This window comes from Lissotriton vulgaris, unplaced genomic scaffold (assembly GCF_964263255.1).
Source record: "Lissotriton vulgaris unplaced genomic scaffold, aLisVul1.2 SCAFFOLD_1248, whole genome shotgun sequence".
NCBI lineage: Eukaryota > Metazoa > Chordata > Amphibia > Caudata > Salamandridae > Lissotriton > Lissotriton vulgaris.
In genome coordinates this window covers 563,082-582,522 of record NW_028244393.1, presented here as the reverse complement: position 1 = coordinate 582,522, position 19,441 = coordinate 563,082, and the positions used below count along the sequence as shown (strand labels likewise).

Sequence of the window (19,441 nt, the reverse complement as noted above, 5' to 3'; positions counted from 1 at the left end):
GTCACACCTGCATCCTTTTTCTGTCCTGCAATCTTCTTCTTGGTCACTATACGCAGGTCATACCACCGCTTATTGATGTCCTCAATGTCCCGGTGGGTGACTCCTATGGCATTCACTTTGCCCTGAATTGCTAGCCAGATATTCCTCTTCACAGTCTCTGCAACATGCAGAGACTGCCTGCCAAATATTTGGCTGTAGTGGCTGACAATTTCATCCACAGCCACCTGTAGTTCCTCTGGGCTGAACTTCAGCTTCCTTTTCCTCTCAGCAGCATCCTTCTGTCCTTCCTGTGCCTCCATTCTGTCAGTCTGCTTGCCTGTGGATGCTCTGCTCCTCTCTCCTCTGCAGATTTGTTTGTTCAGTTGGTTTCCACCTGCATGGGTGTGGCCACTCCCAGGTACTGTGGTGGGGTGCTTCTCTCTCATTGGTTGGATTCACAGAGCCTTGGCTGTGGGGTGTGTAGGCTCTCCCTGATTGGTTGACAGGCTCACATGGCGTGTTTCAAACTCCCAAATCGGTAATTACCGATTCGGTAAATTCCGAGTCGGTGAAATCCGATTCGGGATTTTCCGATTCGGTGAATCCCATTCATTCCTATGGGCAATGTGGCCCATAGGATTGCTTGGGTTTCACCGACTCGGATTTTACCGACTCGGTCAATTCCGATTCGGTAATTACCGATTTGGCTTACCAAGTCATACCGAGTCGGTAACTTTTACCGACTTTTTAGCTACATACCATTTACCGATTGAGGAATACCGATTCGGTATGAGTCGGCATTTTCCAATCGGTAAATGGAAATTACCTACATCTGGCCCTTAGTGAACAAAGCCATCAAGCAACATCCATTGCTAATAGCCAAAGCTGCCCTGGCCCATAAAACTCATGCACTGGTCGTGATGCAATCTTACAAACCACTGAAACCCCACTCACCTATAGTTACTCAGTAAGAAGTCAGCCAGACAGTGGAGAAGAATAAACAAGGTAATTTTATTAGGCCACAAACTCCCATATGAGAGGGCCCTGTCCGACCTCACCCCTAAGAGTGCGCCGAGAGGACTAACTCATATCATCACAGCAATACATTATAACATGGTACAGTGAAGCAAAACACGCCCCTTCTGGAAAAGTACTGAACCCCAGAGAGAGGAACAATGGCATCATACAAGAGGCATCTTCACCTGCAAAGGCAACATTTGGCTATCTCTGCCCAAGGCCGCGGAGCCGGGCCTCAGCGTCTCTGGTGCATGAGAACACTACCGATAAGGAACTTGTTAGTTTCGGCCACAGCTAGCTGAGAAACGAAAACTGCTGCATTAGGGTTTTTCTTATTCCTACGGGAGGGGGGAATGAGCGAGTGCGACTCGCAGACACAGAGGAATACTCAAAATGGAGGCACACAAGCTAAGCTAAGGAAACTGAATATCACCACACGTATAAATGAATAATCATATGAAGAGTAAAATAACGTAAAGGCATAAGTATATACTTCATTAGTTAGACACATGATGCTAACTTGCATATGTAAATGTTAATGGGTGGGGCATCGAAAATGAAACCTATCAGACCCTCCTTTTAGCATCATTTGGCTAACTGGAGCGTAGCCTTTATTAGCTGAAAAGGTAGCGCCTTTACATTCCATTCTAGGGGCGGGGCACACTTCAATCAAAAATATCATTATCAATAAGCATCAACCAGCGAATATCTGGAAGTTCAATTTCCGTAGAAGCAGGATATTGACCAGTCACCTTTCTTGAGGGCCGTAAATTACTAGCACACATTGAGCAACAAGGGGGGAGGCAGTAAACACAAAGTCAGCACGTCAGGAGTACACCCACTACTCCTACTATCCCCATTAGTATTTTCCAGCCCCACGAGGAGAAAACACCCCAGAGCCACCCCTGTAGTGACCATGTCCCAGTATCCTGATGAAGTTCAGTCGCTAATCTACGGAGTTTCTGTACCGCTAAGTTAACTGTCGGGCTGAATCTGGAATATACATGCAGCAAGACATCCCGATGACGCGACAGGCTCCGCCCCTATCAGCAAGGATGACGTCTAACACCATCCTGTTTTGGATCGTGAATAATCTCATAGCCTGCATCTCAACAGACATATTAGCAGCAATGTCTGCTTCAGTATTGACCACTTTCTCCATCACCCTTGACAACCTACGGATGGCCCTACTGTTAAATATCAGACCCCAAAATGGCAATAAGCCCTTAGAGAAATCTGTCCATTGTTGTAAAGAGGTGTCAGTCTGATCTACATCTTCAACCTGAAGTGCCCTCCTTATGCTCTGCTCTGGCGGGCTGGTAAACCTACGATGAGTCTTATGATAGTCAGAAGGTGCCACATACACAGGTGGAAGCATATAGGCCAGATAACAGATTCCACCCCAACCCTCGGGCAGCCATAGATACCCATTGTTTACGCATACAAAGTAAATATTGGGGGGCGTTACCAGAGAAGGACTAAGAGGCATGCGGATCGATGCAGTCATGTTGCAAGAACTGTTCCCAACCTTTATAGGACCCCTCCCTGCTATACAAAAGAATGGTGACGGTCCCACAACCGCTAAGGGCATCAAAGACTTATTGCTACCATTCCCTTTTGGGGGGTGTCTATACGACAGAGAGGAATTTAACTGTAGAAAACTTTCCCTAACTTTGTCAGTGTCATTGGGAGCCATGAATCGTCCTACTTTCTTCGAACATGTCTCTAAAAATGTTTGATCAAAACGTCCGTCAGTAAACAACTGTCCAAGAGAAGAAGTGGGCATAGGGCGTACTCGCATTGTCATAGTAGATCCTCTGTCTGATAGTCGGGGAGATAGGAAATATTTGACCATACCAATCAAAGTGTACCACCCCACACAACTATTCACCGGTGTCAGGGGAAGTGCTAGGAATCTATCTTTTTTATAAGCAGCAGAAGGTAACAATCCACAAACCCAACAATCGGTCACATTATAGACTGCATGAGCATGATGTAGAGTCTTAATAAAAACATTTTCTCTATAGCCTTTACGTAAACTTTGTTCACCATAATCAACAGTAATCATGTTATGTTCGGGAATGGCAGAAGGTGTGGGGGCAAACACATGTACAGGATAGGCATTGTCCAGAAAAAACAATATTCCAAGAATCACAATAAGGGCAATAAGCAGTATTACGATGACCACTATTTTTCCTTTGCGCGGTAAAGCCAACCATGGGGAATCAGGCCCGGGTCTACGAGGAGCCGCAAAGGGCTGCTCCTCGTCGGGGACGGGACGACCAAAGGGGTACATTTCTTTACAAAAAAAAAAAAAAAGCCAAAAGAAAAACTAAACTAGAAAAAAATAGTCCCAGGCACTCCAAAACCGGCCAGAGGGGTTCTTCAACCCTTAAAAGGGATCTTCGTCCCTGTGTCCGTTAAAGCCTCACAGGTAGACTTCTATTGTTCGTTCCCTAATCCCTCGTTGGAGTTGCACAGCTGCAGCAACTCAGGAGCACTAATCTGGGCCCAGACACCACTCTAATGTCTCGTAAAACAGAATCTTCGGCCAAACACCAGCGCTCTTACTAGTCCATCCCTATCACTAAGCTTATTCTGTAAGATATTGTCCATACCTCTACCTGTTCCAGCACCCTATCTAAGCCCTTCTTCCAGTGTTTAGTCCCTCATGCCTTTCTCCTTTCTGGGCCGCAGATTATAGCGAGTGCTCCCCCGCACTTCAGGATCTGTGAACAGAATGGGGATGTCTTTGGCAAGTGTTGCGTCCTTCGATGCCTGATCACTATTCTCAATGGGAGCCTTGGAGCTTGCAACAATTATTTTCTTTCTCTTTGCTGTACTCAGCTCCTCTCCCCTCAGTGAGGCATCAGAGAAAGGTGTGTATTTTGGTATCACTTCACACTCTTGGTCAGCAACGCCATCTCTCACCCATTTGTCATACGGCAATGGTAGTGGAACCCTCTTTACATGAGATGCGTGGGTCCACGCCTTCCGACCCTCAACTCGAAGTGCGGTACGTGTTGTCAGGAGCACCTGCCTCGGCTCCGACCACCTCGGTTCCAGGCAAGACTTTCGCTGATACTTCTTCACCACAACCCAGTCCCCGGGTTGTATGGCATGTCCGGGCCCCTCCAGCAACGGCTTCAGGGTGTCTGCTACCTGCTGATGAATAGAACGAAGATCTTTAGTCAAAGCATACAAGTAGTCTATCAACAGAGGATACTCAATTTCTGAAAAACATTTTGGTCTCGTACTCCCCACACATTGGCGGGGCGGCCAAAGACCACCTCGTGAGGGGAGACACCCGTTCTGGAATTAACTGTCACTCTGGTAGAAAGTAAGGCTAAGGGAAGGGCATCTGGCCAACGGAGTCCTGTACTCTCCTGTATTTTGGCCATCTTCAATTTTAGCGTTCCATTAAATCTCTCCACAAGTCCCGCGGCTTGAGGGTGTTGGGCCACGTGGAACTTTCGGGAAATCTGCAGACCCTTACATATCTGCTTCATCAATTCAGCATTAAAGGATGTGCCATTATCACTCCAGATCACTCTAGGCAGGCCATATCGGGAGAAATATTCTTTTATCAACATCTTGGCTGTAGAAATGGCCGTACAGTCTTTTGTTGGGAATGCCTCCACCCACCTGCTAAAAGAGCATACAACCACCAGAACATATTTGAGGTTGTTAACCCTTTCCATCTCAATATAATCCATCTGAATCACCTCGAAAGGGAAAGAGGGGGGAGCGAAATTGCCCACTGGTACAGGTGTTCCCTTTCCTGGATTATGCCTTAAACATACCATACACTGTTGTACTAAATGGGTAGCCACTTTAGAAATATTTCTGTTGCTCCACACTGGGTCCAATAATTTGCATATACCCTTAGCACTAATATGTGCTGGCCCATGAGCCATTGTCACCACTGGGAGGACATATGCGTTTGAGAGTAACCATCGTCTTTTGTCTGTCATATCTGTCCAACATTCATCAGAATCCAATCGCCCCCACCATCCTTCTATGTCCTCAATTCGTCCTCAGTCGCCTTTTCTTATATGTTTTTTACGCTCTGCACAGTATCTGCAAACATATTAACATCTGGTACCCATCTAGCTGGTCCTGCCACAAACATTCGTGGGAGTTTCGTCCTAGCTGTCTCCTTTGCTGTTTGGTCTACGAACGCGTTTCCCCGTCCTACATCGTCCACCACCGCCTTATGTGCACTACACTTTATCACAGCCAGTCGTCTGGGTAGCGTCAATGCTGTAAGTAGTCGTAATATCAGTGGGCCGTGTTGGTTTCTCTGTCCATGTGATGTCAAAAAACCCCGTTCTGCCCACAGTCGCCCATAACTATGAGCCACGCCTAAGGCGTATTGGCTGTCAGTATAGATATTCACATCCAGTCCTTCACTCAACTCACACGCTCGCAACAAGGCTATTATTTCTGCAGCCTGGGCCGAATGATATGGAATCCTAGAAGTCTCCACTACTGTCTGTAATGTTGTGACTGCATATGCTGCCGTCGACGTACCGTCTGCAAGTTTAAAACAAGACCCATCAACATACAGCTCCCCATCAGGATCATCTAGGGGTGTATCGGTCAAGTCAATTCTCCCTTTCGTCTCCTCCTCTGTCCGAAACAAACAATCGTGTATTTCATCGTCCTTTGTATCTGATGGGATGGGTAGCAACGTGGCTGGGTTCAGAGTGGCACATCGCTTTATCGTGACATGGGGTGTGAATAGTGTCATTTCATAACCAGTAAGGCGAGCACTAGTTAAGTGCTGCGTCTGCGTTCTGTTCAATAGAATATCCACAGCATGCGGTACCATTACTGTGAGGTCTGAACCCAGCACGAGCCCTGCCGATTGTCTAATAGAGACCGCAGCCGCCACTGTGGCCCGCAGACAGCTCGGCAGCGCTCTTGCCACATTGTCGAGCATAGCAGAAAAGTAAGCACACGGTCTCTGTTTCCCCCCAAAACATTGTGTTAGGACAGACAACGCGCAACCTTCCGCCTCATGTACATAAAGCACAAAAGGCTTCTGGTAATCAGCTGTTCCCAAAACAGGTGCAGAACATAAAGCAGTTTTTAGTGACTCAAAAGCTTCCTGACAAGCGGGGGTCCAGGGTAGGGGTTCGCGTACCTCTTTAGTAGTCAGATACAGAAGGGGTTTTGTTAGTAAAGCATAGTTGGGTATCCACTGGCGACAATACGAGGTTATGCCCAAAAACGTGCGCACCTCTCTCTGCGTGTTAGGTACAGCCATGTTAGTTATCGCTTTTATGCGCTCCGGTGTCATCAACCCCTGACTGGGAGTAGCGCTAGCAGAGACAGCAGGGAGTGCTGAGGGAAACTGGGAGGGAGCGGGTGAGCTTGCCGCAAGCAAAGAAACAAGGGGCGCTGGCAACGATGGGGAGACAGAAGACGCCGCACCAGACGGGTGTGGGGCACTTGCTTGCGGGTCCGAAACCCCACCGGAGGAAGCCGGAACCGGCAACGTGGGATATAGTGGCTGCGGGGCATAAGGGGGAGGGGGCCGGGCACTCAAAACATCCTCCATCTCATCCTGCTCATCCTCTCGCACTACATAGCTTTTATTTTCCTTCAACCTGAAAAGCCTATCTGCGCGCTCGATCCGCTGCTCATTCTCTTTCTTAGTATGCTCCCTCGCTTTCTGTGCCATCGTCTGCGCCGCCCTCTTCTGGGCCACCTTCTCCTCCCTCAATTGACGTTCTCTAACTTCCTTCTGCCACATCCGTAATGAGTCAAACATGCTCTGACGACTACGCCTAGCAAACAATTTGTCTTGTAAATAGTCTAATTTAGCCACATCAAAAGAACCTGTCAAGGGCCACTGCAAATCCACATTGTCTTTAGTATATCTGTGCCACAAAGTACCAAACAAAATCGGAGGCAATCCATGTTTCACATACATATCGAAATTAGGGGAGCCCTCCACTGGGGCGGGCTGGCTTTCGGCCAGTCTAGAATCCGATGCGCGGCAGCAGCATCCGAAACACCGCAACTTACTGAAGCACGGCATCTTTACAACAATGCAATCACACCTTCTCACAAATTCCCTTACCTCTGTTCACTAAGTACCTACTACACAATAGCTCCTAACACATCCACACATATATTGTATACATTGAATTCAAAAACACACATACATCCTATACATCAAAATCCAGCCAAACACGTGTTACCAAAATGGGACAAGGCCCGTCGACCAAGTCCTGGGGAACCTGGACCCTACCGCAGACTGAACAGTATACTAACTGTTCTGAGGCTAGGGGACACATCCACTACTCGTGTGACACTACGGATCGCTGCGCACTTTACCGCAGGAGGCCCAGAACTCACACCTACAAAATCGCCAGCCTTAGGCATTCGGGGTGAAGTCCGGGACCCGCCGCAATGAGCCACGCCTCCACCACAGTGCCACCCAGTCGGATGACCACAAACAAACGTCCCCACACCTCCCGTTAAGTCTGTCAGAGCGCCACTCGCACTCTGAGTTCCCCGGAGCACACTAGCCCCAGGAGCGCACCGGCTCCTCAAACCATTAGAGACACCCCAGTCTCTCGGAGCACTCCAGCTCCTTCAAACAACAGGCGGACCACTCACCTTCCGTATGCGGTACCGACCTCTACCGTTCTCCACCTCCGGCTGCCAAGACCAACACGGTCAGCTCCAGGTTCCGCCTTCCGGACCCCAGCGTAGGATCCGAACCGGGACCTCACCCGATCAGCAAGGTGGGGCAGCGCTGCGAGAACCAAGCTCGGCATCAATGTGGGTACCCAGACCCACCGTGTCGACCAGAGGGTCCCCGGTCTTCTGCTACCCACCTACGGGTGAGAAAGATCCTTATCGCGGGGTACCTGTTCGGGCGCCATCTGATAAGCGTGGCTCAAATCCACCCGAGTGACTTACCACACTCACCTATAGTTACTCAGTAAGAAGTCAGCCGGACAGTGGAGAAGAATAAACAAGGTCATTTTATTAGGCCACAAACTCCCATATGAGAGGGCCCTGTCCGACCTCACCCCTAAGAGTGCGCCGAGAGGACTAACTCATATCATCACAGCAATACATTATAACATGGTACAGTGAAGCAAAACACGCCCCTTCTGGAAAAGTACTGAACCCCAGAGAGAGGAACAATGGCATCATACAAGAGGCATCTGCACCTGCAAAGGCAACATTTGGCTATCTCTGCCCAAGGCCGCGGAGCCGGGCCTCAGCGTCTCTGGTGCATGAGAACACTACTGATAAGGAACTTGTTAGTTTCGGCCACAGCTAGCTGAGAAACGAAAACTGCTGCATTAGGGTTTTTCTTATTCCTACGGGAGGGGGGAATGAGCGAGTGCGACTCGCAGACACAGAGGAATACTCAAAATGGAGGCACACAAGCTAAGCTAAGGAAACTGAATATCACCACACGTATAAATGAATAATCATATGAAGAGTAAAATAACTTAAAGGCATAAGTATATACTTCATTAGTTAGACACATGATGCTAACTTGCATATGTAAATGTTAATGGGTGGGGCATCGAAAATGAAACCTATCAGTATTTGTCAGATCATTTCTCATACAAAAAAAGTGGTATTTGGCCCTACTAAGGCTAGGATCATTCCCCTCGAAAGATCTCACTCCAAAATGGAAACAGACGTGGACAACAAAGGAAAACCACCCCTGTGGACAAGGAGATGAGTCACTACTACACCTTCTATGTATGTGTCCTGTGCTATAAGACACCCGGAAAACTCTCCTTCGGGAAACACTGAAGAGAGAACAAATAAGGACCTGCAGAGGGGCTGCCATATGTCTTGGAGGCTCGTCAGTTCAACTGTCCTGTAAGGTAAAAAACCTTTGGAACATAGCAGCAAAAGAACTGGAAAAGAAGGACTGCTGAACTGAACTTGAATTCATGGAATTGCTTTCCTTACTCTTTTTTAGGTCTCGGCCTAGAGTACACTGCGCAGCCAGAGTCCTTTTCTCTGGGTTTTGAAAATGGACCTAGAAAATGACAGCACTCGTGCGTGTTCATTTTCTATGGTCCATTTTGATTGGGCTTTGTGTGCGTGTAGTTTTTAACAGAACACGCAATAGGCCATGGGCGGTCGCGTAGCTCCGCCCATGGCCTATTGGTGTCTGTTACGCACACCAAAGGGCATATGTTTTTAATTATGGTGCCCAGACACGGGTGCGATAATTGAAGAAATATGCTTTGCAGTGGCGCGCGCGCACCACTCGCGGGCGTTTTTTTTCCCTACAATATCGATCGCGAAAGCGATCGCTTTCACTGCTGCTTGTTTTTTATAACAATAGCGCTGCTCTGGAGGTAACCCCTGCTTTCACGACGAGAACTCTCCTGGCCATAATATCAGGACGTCATTCCCACTAGTATGTCACACTGTAAACACCTCCTGTTTCACACTATAGATGGGTCTGTTTCACACACTGTAAACATTTCCCTGTTTTCACACCATCGATGCCTCTGTATCACAAACCGAAAACACCTCATGTTTCTAAACTATAGATGACTGTGGTTCATACACTGAATATACCTCGAGTCTTACTTGAATCTCAGACCAACTTTGCAGTTTGGTTGTAGCTCTCCCGTGTCACAGGGTATACAAGTCTAAATTTTGTTTAACACGTTCACAGTGACAACAATCTATTTTCCTGAAATAAAAAAACAGTGTCTTTGTCTTCACCAACCAAAGTGAGCGGGGGAGTTAAGAGTCCCTTTTCGAAACTGGTGATATTTTTTTTTTCTTTGCGGACAACTTTGAGTTTGCATTTATTGTTTTTTTCTTCACAGGATGTGTGTGATTGCATGTCTCTAGTCGAAAGGGGCATGTGCAGTAAAGGCGCTGTTGTTTACGTGATTTAATGTTGGCAATAATGGTAAGTAACCATCGCACTCGTGTTCGTTGGTGACTTATCCTCGAGCAGTTTTACGGAAGAAGACTTCTTCATCACCTTAAATGCAAATTAGCAAGTATTGCTGGATTTCAAATTCTTCAAGTGTATCAGTAACACAGATACTGAAATTAGATGGTAGCTTCAAAATAATTAAGACTAGTCCGTTTAATAAGTGACGTAAATATTTATTTCCCATAATGCCATGCGGGTGTTTTTGCTCGGCGTTGTATGGAGCCCCTTTTAATGCGAATTGGGCATCTTTTGTTGGTATGAAATGAATGAGCGCACTTTTGTAATGGGAAATGCGGTACTACTTTATATTAAAAACTTGTTCATAGCAAGGTATGCCTTTCTGTTACAACTAAAAACATCTATCTTCTAAATAAATGAGGGACAAAATAGGATGTAACAAAAAAGTTGGGCCTGAATTTCCATTCTATATTGTGAATATTGGAACTGAGCTTCAGTGCTTTTTTTTATTTCGGATTCACCTGTTTTATCACTATTTTTGTGAATCTTGGGTCTAAGCTTCCATTTTAATTTCCAGGTTTGTACGTCTAACTTTCACTGTATTTTGAGGTCTGGGTCTAAACATGCGTTGGTCTTTTGATCATATAGGGCCTAAGCTAATGATTTTACTTTGAGATGAACTTCCTTCCCATCTCTCTTGGGAGAGCTTTTAGATCTTGGTCTGTTGCTGCAGGTTTATAGCTGCTCTTAGTATGTTTCTGACTTCTACTCAAAGACATACTTTTTTTCAAACTTTGCCATGGACTCTTAAAGAGTGCATGGTACTGTATGGTCTGCCCCCAACCCCGGCCATCCGTTTTTCACCCATGCCCTGCTGACCATATACACCCCTCCACCCCCTGCAGTCTGCTCCTTTTCCTATCAGCTAACCATTATAATGAACATATTTTTAAATCAATCCAGGTAATTTCTTGGAAGGTTAACTTAGCACCACCCATTGGACCCTGCGGGTTGAGTGGTTATGTAGGCATTGCGGGTTGAGTGGTGATGTAGGCGTTGTGGGTTGAGTAGTGATGTAGGCATTGTGGGTTGAGTGGTGATGTAGGCATTGTGGGTTGAGTGGTGATGAAGGCGTTACGGGTTGAGTGGTGCTGTATGCTGTGGGGATTGAGTGGTGCTGTAGGCGTAGCAGGTTGAGTGGTGCTGTACACAGTGAGGATTGAGTGATGCTGTAGGTGTTGCGGGTTGAGTGGTAATGTAGGCGTTGAGGGTTGAGTGGTGATTGAGTGGTGCTGTACGCGGTGGGGATTGAGTGGTGCTGTAGACGTTGCGGGTTGAGTGGTGATGTAGGCGTTGCGGGTTGAGTGGTGATGTAGGCTTTGCGGGTTGAGAGGTTCTGTACGCGGTGGGGATTGAGTAGTGCTGTATGCGTTGCGGGTTGATTGGTGCTATACGCAGTGGGGATTGAGTGGTGCTGTAGGCTTTGCGGGTTGAGTGGTGCTGTACGTGGTGGGGATTGAGTGGTGCTGTATGCGTTGCGGGTTGAGTGGTGATGTAGGCGTTGCAGGTTTAGTGGTGCTGTACGCGATGCAGATTGAGTGGTGCTGTATGTAGGAGTTGTGGGTTGAGTGGTGCTTTAGGCGTTGAGGGTTGAGTGGTGCTGTACGCGGTGGGGATTGAGTGGTGCTGTAGGCGGTGTGGGTTGAGTGGGGATGTAGGCGTTGCGGGTTGAGTGGTGCTGTATGTGGTGGGGATTGAGTGGGGCTGTAGGCGTTGCAGGTTGAGTGGTGCTGTACGCGGTGGGGATTGAGTGGTGCTGTACACTTTGTGGGTTGAGTGGTGATGTAGGCGTTGCGGGTTGATTGGTGCTGTACGCAGTGGGGATTGAGTGGTGCTGTAGGCGTTGCGGGTTGAGTGGTGCTGTACGCGGTGGGGATTGAGTGGTGCTGTATGTGTTGCGGGTTGATTGGTGCTGTACGCAGTGGGGATTGAGTGGTGCTGTAGGCGTTGCGGGTTGAGTGGTGCTGTACGTGGTGGGGATTGAGTGGTGCTGTATGCGTTGGGGGTTGAGTGGTGATGTAGGCGTTGCGGGTTTAGTGGTGATGTAGGCGTTGCGGGTTGAGTGGTGCTGTACACGGTGGGGATTGAGTGGTGCTGTAGGTGTTGCAGGTTGAGTGGTGATGTAGGCGTTGCAGGTTGAGTGGTGATGTAGGCGTTGCGGTTTGAGTGGTGATGTAGGTGTTGTGGGTTGAGTGGTGCTGTATGCGGTGCGGACTGAGTGGTGCTGTAGGCGTTGCGGCTTGAGTGGTGATGTAGGCGTTGCGGGTTGAGTGGTGATGAAGGCGTTGCGGGTTGAGTGATGCTGTATGCGGTGGGGATTGAGTGGTGCTGTAGGCGTTGTGGGTTGAGTGGTGATGTACGCAGTGGGGATAGAGTGGTCCTGTACACGGTGGGGATTGAGTGGTGCTGTAGGCGTTGCAGGTTGAGTGGCGATGTATGCGTTGCGGGTTGAGTGGTGCTGTAAGCGGTGGGGATTGAGTGGTGCTGTAGGCATTGTGGGTTGAGTGGCGATGTAGGCGTTGCGGGTTGAGTGGTGATGTAGGCATTGCGGGTTGAGTGGTGCTGTCCGTGGTGGGGTTTGAGTAGTGCTGTAGGCATATGGGTTGAGTGGTGGTGTAGGCGTTGCGGGTTGAGTGGTGATGTAGGCATTGCGGGTTGAGTGGTGCTGTACGTGGTGGGGATTGAGTGGTGAAGTACGCGCTGGGGATTGAGTGGTGCTGTAGGCTTTGCGGGTTGAGTGATGATGTAAGGGTTGCGGGTTGAGTGGGGATGTAGGCGTTGCGGGTTGAGTGGTGTTGTACGCTGTGGGGATTGAGTGGTGCTGTACACGGTGGGGATTGAGTGGTGATGTAGGCGTTGGGGGTTGAGCGGTCCTAGGCTTTGGGAGTTGAGCGGTGCTGTACGCGGTGGGGATTGAGTGGTGATGAAGGCGTTGGGGGTTGAGTGGTGCTGTAGGCAGTGCACGTTTTCAGCAGGCACACTCTTCCAGCCGTCAGTGCACACTTTCACCAGGCACGCACCACTATCCATCACTGCACGCTTTCATCAGACATCACACCACCAGTGCACACTTTCACCGGGCACAAACACCACCAGCCGTCAGTGCACGCTTTCACTGGGCACAAACACCACCAGACGTCAGTGCATTCTTCCACCAGGCACACACCACCAGACGTCAGTGCATGCTTTCACCAGGCACACACACACCACCAGACGACAGTGCACACTTCCACCAGGCACACACACCACCAGCCATCAGTGCACAATTTCTACAGGCACACACACCACCAGCCATAAGTGCACACATCATTTGTTAACGCATCCACAATTAACTATTGTAGCAATCGCAGTATGGCGCACTTTACTTTTGAACATATTCATCTAAAGCGCAGCATGCCACCATTGCTACAAAAATAAATACACATTTTTTTGGCCTACAATTTATAGACTTTTGTTGCAGTTGGGGTTGCAATATTTAGCTATGCCAATAGCTCAAACTTAATTAACCCGAGACCTATTGCATTGTAAATGCTTGTTAATTGTTGCTCATAGTCTTTTAGCACTTGCAGATCAGTACATCCTGGAGAAGCAAGCTAGTACATGTACAGATTAATATCTACTATCTCGAAGTTTGTTCTCTTCTATAAACACAAATCCTGACGTGTTCCTTCTTTTTTTGTTTATTCTTCTTTTCGTTTGTCTAACGCCTTTTAATTTGATTAATGGCTTTGATGTCTAATGCATTTTGGTGGTTTGTTCCACTCTTTTATGATTTAAAAAAATCAAATAAAAGTATTTTCTATTCTACTGTTTTTCTATTGCTACGTAATTGAAAAGGCTCTTGTTAGTCTACCTCTTAAAGCACAGGCACTTTCAACCTGATGCACTGTATAAGGCCCAACCTGAATTTTATTACTACGTATTTTTATGATGGGTTTAACTTTTTGTACAATTAATTGAATGTGTTAATAGCACGTGTATGCAATGGTTTTTATTAATCATGCATAATAATAATAAACCACTCAGGCCTTCCACCATAGAGGAAGGATTTCTGCATGATGTCTAGTATAGATTTTCTTCTGGAAGCGTACCGTCCCAGGACAAAAACAATGCTCAGATATACTTTAAACAGTTTTCAAGTTTGGATGTGTGCTGTACAGTACAGCACACGAGCAAGGCTGGAAAAGTTTGGAGAAATTAAAAATGATCTGCAATGTTTACCTTTTTAAAGGAGTCGAAAGTTTTTTGGTTCACGGCCATGTCTACCTTTTTTATGAAATAGGGCTTTGCATCAAAAAAAAAGTGTTTGCATGCAAACACTCATGTACCACCCCTGGTACACCCCTGTCATGCAAAAGTAGCCGTTATACTTTGAGTTACTTTCCAAAGCACGAAGCTTGAGGAGCGCGCCATTAGGGCCCGGCCTCCACGCCCAGTGTAGAGTAGGCGGCCGGACTCGCCCTATGGGAGACCGGCCGGGAATCACTTCCAGGTCACGGGTGACTCACGTCCGGTGCGGGAGAGGGCGGAGACTCTGGCCTATTTAGGCTCTGGGAGTTGTGGTCCCGGTCTCTTTCCTCGCCTGCACCGGACGGACCCTGGACTGCGCCCTTCATTTTTAACTTGCTGGGATTATTTGAAGTCTCTTGGTCCTGTGTTGGCGCGGTCGAGCGGGGTTTGGAGTCGCAATCCCGGACCACGCGGTGGAGAGCAGCGCCCTTCGTAGCAACCAACATTGGCGGGAGCCGGCTCGGCAGGTAAGGTGTCGGGTGTCCCGGGAGGCCTGGGGCAGCGTGGGAGGCAGTGAGGGGCTGTGTTAAGAGGCCGCTGTGCTTGGGCGTCTCCTGTTACCCGTGGCTGCCTGCATTGTCCCACGGTTTTGTTAGCGCTCGTCGGGCACCGGCATCTTGACTTCTGACCTGGGGCCCGGGAAACGGGGGCATTGGTGTGCGCTTGCCTATAACAAAGGGGGATAACGATTGCGCTTGCCTAAAATGAAGGGGGATAATGATTGCAGGACGACGTATTGATTGGTGAACAGGGCGGAGCGTGCATCATAGTCGATTCTTACAGGGGGCTTTTAAAAATCAATGTTGATTTGACCTGTTTTTCCCTAGGAGCCAAACCTGCCTCATAGTGAGGGGCAATCACATTGAAGGGTCATACAAAGAGCATTGCAGTGCAATCAATTATTACAGGGGTTTAAAAATGATGTGGATTTGAGTTGTTTGACCTAGGAAACGTCATATTGAGTGACGGTCACATTGAGGGGTAGAACAAAGTGCATTGAGAGGTGATTTGGGGCAGTTACACGAGCAGGTAGGCGCATTTGTGGAGCCATGCGAGCGGCACTGATTAGCGAGGTTCGCACAGCGGATAGAGCTGTTTTCGGCCTCCAGCGGGAATTTAACAGCAGTTAGTGTTTAGAGGTAGGCGCAGGAACTAGAGCCGTAGTTGGAACGCTTGGGGGGAATATTCGGGTTGTTGGCCTGCTAGGGTAAGCGCTGATAAGGCTCCTCGGGTAGCATTATGCCAGCAGGGGGTCGCAGCCACAAGAGGAAGGACAAGGACCCTGAAATTGCGCAGCTACTCAAATTGGTTTTAGCTAAACTTAGCAGAGATGAAGAGGAGAGAGACGATGATCTGGGGGAGCAGGCCCCTGTGTCTGATGAGGAGCAGCCATTAGAGACGGGCCTAGGGGACTGCCCCAGTAGGAATGGGGTTCCTCCCAAAGCAACTTCCCCCCCTAGTCAGAAGCCTAGGATACAACAACACAAAGGAAGGGGCGAGGGCAAGGGAGGGGCAAGCGGGAATAAGAAGGGCAAGTGTCAGGAGGGGCAGGGGTAGTACGGGAGACCCCGCTACCAGCAAGGGTCCCCCTGCAGCCAGATCCAGTGGTCACAGCCCTCCCCTTAACATTACCCTCAGTACCATCAGTACCAGGGCTGCCTCCCCAGCCAGTGCCTGAGGGGCAGCCTGTTCCTAGCACCTCTGCATTGCCCATGCCGGTGGTTATAGCACCTTCACAACTAGACCCAGGGAATGATGTGGGGACCATTCTAGCGAAATCAGGGTAGCCTTGAAGGCATTGGTACCAGGGCCTAACGCCCCGGAGCGTGTAATATCAGAAGTGCTACCAGCCATAATAGCTCCACCACCAGTGGGGATGAGGGGAGGGGCACTTGCACTCGGGGCAGTACCAGCGGCAGTAGTTCCCCCCTTCCACAAACAGAGGCCACAGCGGGGGGTCCCAGGATCCCACAGCTAGTATCCTAGCTTCGGTGGCCACTCTTTTGGGACAACTAGCGGTGCCAGGGTTGGGAACTGAGCCCAGTGGCGGGGCAGTGGCACCATGGGCTTCGAAATCCGTGGCTGAGAGCGTGCTGAGCGAAATTAGTAAGCAGGTAGTGCTCCTTGTAAAGATTCAGGACACAAAATCAGGCACCACCAGTCAGGCGGCGGGTCAAACGGCCCCCGCCCCATCAGAGGCACCAGTGACCGCAGCAGGTAAGACGGTGGGGACCTCGAAAAAGGACTCTGGTTGTGGGCCTAAGGCGGTAGGGGGTCATGATACGTTGTTATCTAAACCTGGGAAATTGGCAACACATGTCGCTCTGGACACAAGAGAAAAGATTTGGAAGGGGGAATATGTAGATATTTTCTCGTTGATCAGACCTAAGAGGAGAGAGGTTGAATTCAGAGAAAAGGAAGGGAAAGAAGGTTCCTTCAGAGACATGAGACCAAGGGTGGAAGAGTCCATTACAAATTGGCTGTTTGGTTTCCAGGTTTTTACAACGGTAATGTTGGAGAAGAAGCCTGAGCTGGCAATACCTCTGGTGTATTACATGAATAAGATCTTGAAGGCACACACAATGCATGGGGGTACAGCATGGTTGGACTATGACAGGGATTTCCAATGAGAGAAGGTGGAGGACCCAGACATTGGGTGGGATCAATTTGAGGTCAATGTGTGGCTGGAAAATGTTGATAGCAAATCACACCACACAAAGCAGCCCTTTCGGACTTCTCAGGGGGACTAGGGGTGAAGAGGGGAACCTGCTGGGCATTTAATAAGAAAATGTGTACCTGGCCTACAGGTCAATGTAAATTCAAACACACTTGTTCATTCTGTGGTTACCCTTCCCACCCCAAGTTCAGGTGCATTAAAAAATCAAAGGAAAGGTGAAGAACCGGGTTTTCAAATACCCAGCGGCGTCAGGGACACGCCCAAAGTCCTTTGGGTTCCCTTGCCTTGGTATACAGAGACACGGAATACTTCTAGGTGGCGTCAGAGATCAAATTTATTAGCTGCAGCTAGTAGCAGAAATCCCAGCAATACAACACGGTGTACAACTCAAGAAACTGCTCAATTTTACTAAGGCGAGACATCCCTATTTATACACAAAAAGGTACATTTAAAATGCACGCCCCTGCACCAAAATTCAACCAATAGAAAATACATGACATCACACAGCATCATACAGTAAAGCTCATTTTACAGTTTCCCAACCCACAAGTTAATATTTAGGCATATCTAAATAATATCTGAAAGGCCCGAACAAACCCTTAATTGGAAGCGTAACCCATGAAATGAAGAAACAGTAAAGAAAAGCAGTTTCAGATAATGTGCAAGACAACAGAAACGTAAAGAAACTTAAAAGTTAACAAATGTCTTGAATGGTGATTGGGAAAGTAAATAACGATCTTGCAGGGAAATTGGCTTGGCAGGGTCAATTCCAGGTGAAAGGCCAGCTTCTGAAATTAACTCCAGCGCACGAAGAATTCCTTAGTTAATATATATATATGATCCACAATAGGTCAGACTGCTTTGCTCACAGACTAACTTCTGAGGCCTACATAAAAGGCAGCACCAGATGGCAGTCACGACGCATGGCAAAAGCCCATGTTTAGAAAAGAAGGTCTTAAGGAAAGAAACAATTTAGATATTGTTTAGGATAAGATATGTGCAGGGAAACTAAAGGTTAACGAGGTCCTGAACAGTGATTGAAAAACTCAAACAACGATCAGCTAGTGAAACTGGTTTTGCAAAAGGTCAGTTTCAGGTGGAAAGGGTTACTCTCTCTGCAGTTCATACAGAGTCAGAAAAACCCAAATAAATATATGCACGAACTCAGAAGGCAAGGCCACTTGTTCGTTGGGCCTACTTCACTGGCCTACGTGAGGGCAAGACTAAAATGCAGTACTTACTATAGTCTGGAGTACCCAACACAGGAGCCGAACACAATGCATCGCGTAGTTCAGAAAAACTTTTCTGACATTCGTCAGACCAAGGAAGAGGATGCGGAGTATCTTTCAGAGTCAATGCTGATAGAGGTTTCGCCAACAGTGAAAAATTGGGGATCCACTGTCTACAATACGATGTAATACCTAAAAAGGCACGCACTTCTCTCTGTGTGGATGGTACATTCATTTGCGTAATTGCTTGAATTCGTTCTGGAGTCAATCTCCTTCCCTCCTTCGACAAGAGATGACCTAAGTAGGTCACTTCTTGGCGACAATATTGCAACTTTGAAGGTGACACTCTATGATGAGGGTCAGACAAATACCGCAACAAAGAAAGAGTAGCCTCTTTACAAATCTTTTCATCATCAGCAGTAATCAACAAATCATCGACGTACTGAATAAGAGTAGCACCAACAGGTAACACAAAACCGTCAAGCTGAGTTTTCAACGCCTGACTATAGATGGAGGGACTTTCACAATAACCTTGGGGAGCTCTCTTAAACCGGAAGCTTCGGCCTCCTAATGAGAAGCCAAAAATATCCCTACTCTCCTTACCGATAGGAATACTGAAGAAAGCATTCTTCAAATCGATGACAGAAAACCAAGCTGCCGAAGCAGGAATCAAAGTCAACAAAGCAGTGATATCAGGTACCACAGGAAACTGTGGCACGACTATCTTGTTTACCTCTCGAAGGTCGATCACAAACCGGTACACAGGTGGCTGAGAAGCATCAGTACATTTAAGGATAGGCAAAACAGGACTGTTACAAACATTACCTCTCGTTTCCTCAACTACACCCTTCTCAACCAGATCATAAACAATCGCTAAAAGAGCTCGCTCGCCATCGCTCGAGATCTTGTATTGTGGAATACGAGGTAGCCTAGCATTCGATTTAAGGGTGGCAACATAAGGTGGAATCCGCAAAAGACCAACATCATTTGGACCTGTAGCCCAAAGTGTATCAGGAAGCAAACGCAATTCCAGTGGCAAACAATCCTTAGACAAATACATTGGGGAAATCACTTTCTTACCGAGGGTAAGTTGTACTCCTGAAGGAGAACAATGTAATGTTGCATACAATCTTTTCAGCAAGTCCAAACCCAACAGATTCTCACCACAACCAGTCGTTAAAATAAGTGGAGCTTCCAATTCACAAGGGCCAATCGAAAGGGACAATGGACTAGAAACCGTATTACGAACTGGGGCGCCTGAAAATCCTACTGAAACAT

The 19,441-nt window shown here is 47.9% G+C and overlaps 1 pseudogene; it reads left to right on the top strand.

Moving 5' to 3' along the window:
- Positions 1 to 15,496: 15,496 nt before the first annotated feature.
- LOC147667573 (uncharacterized) lies at positions 15,497 to 17,153 on the top strand (annotated as a pseudogene).
- Positions 17,154 to 19,441: the final 2,288 nt, after the last annotated feature.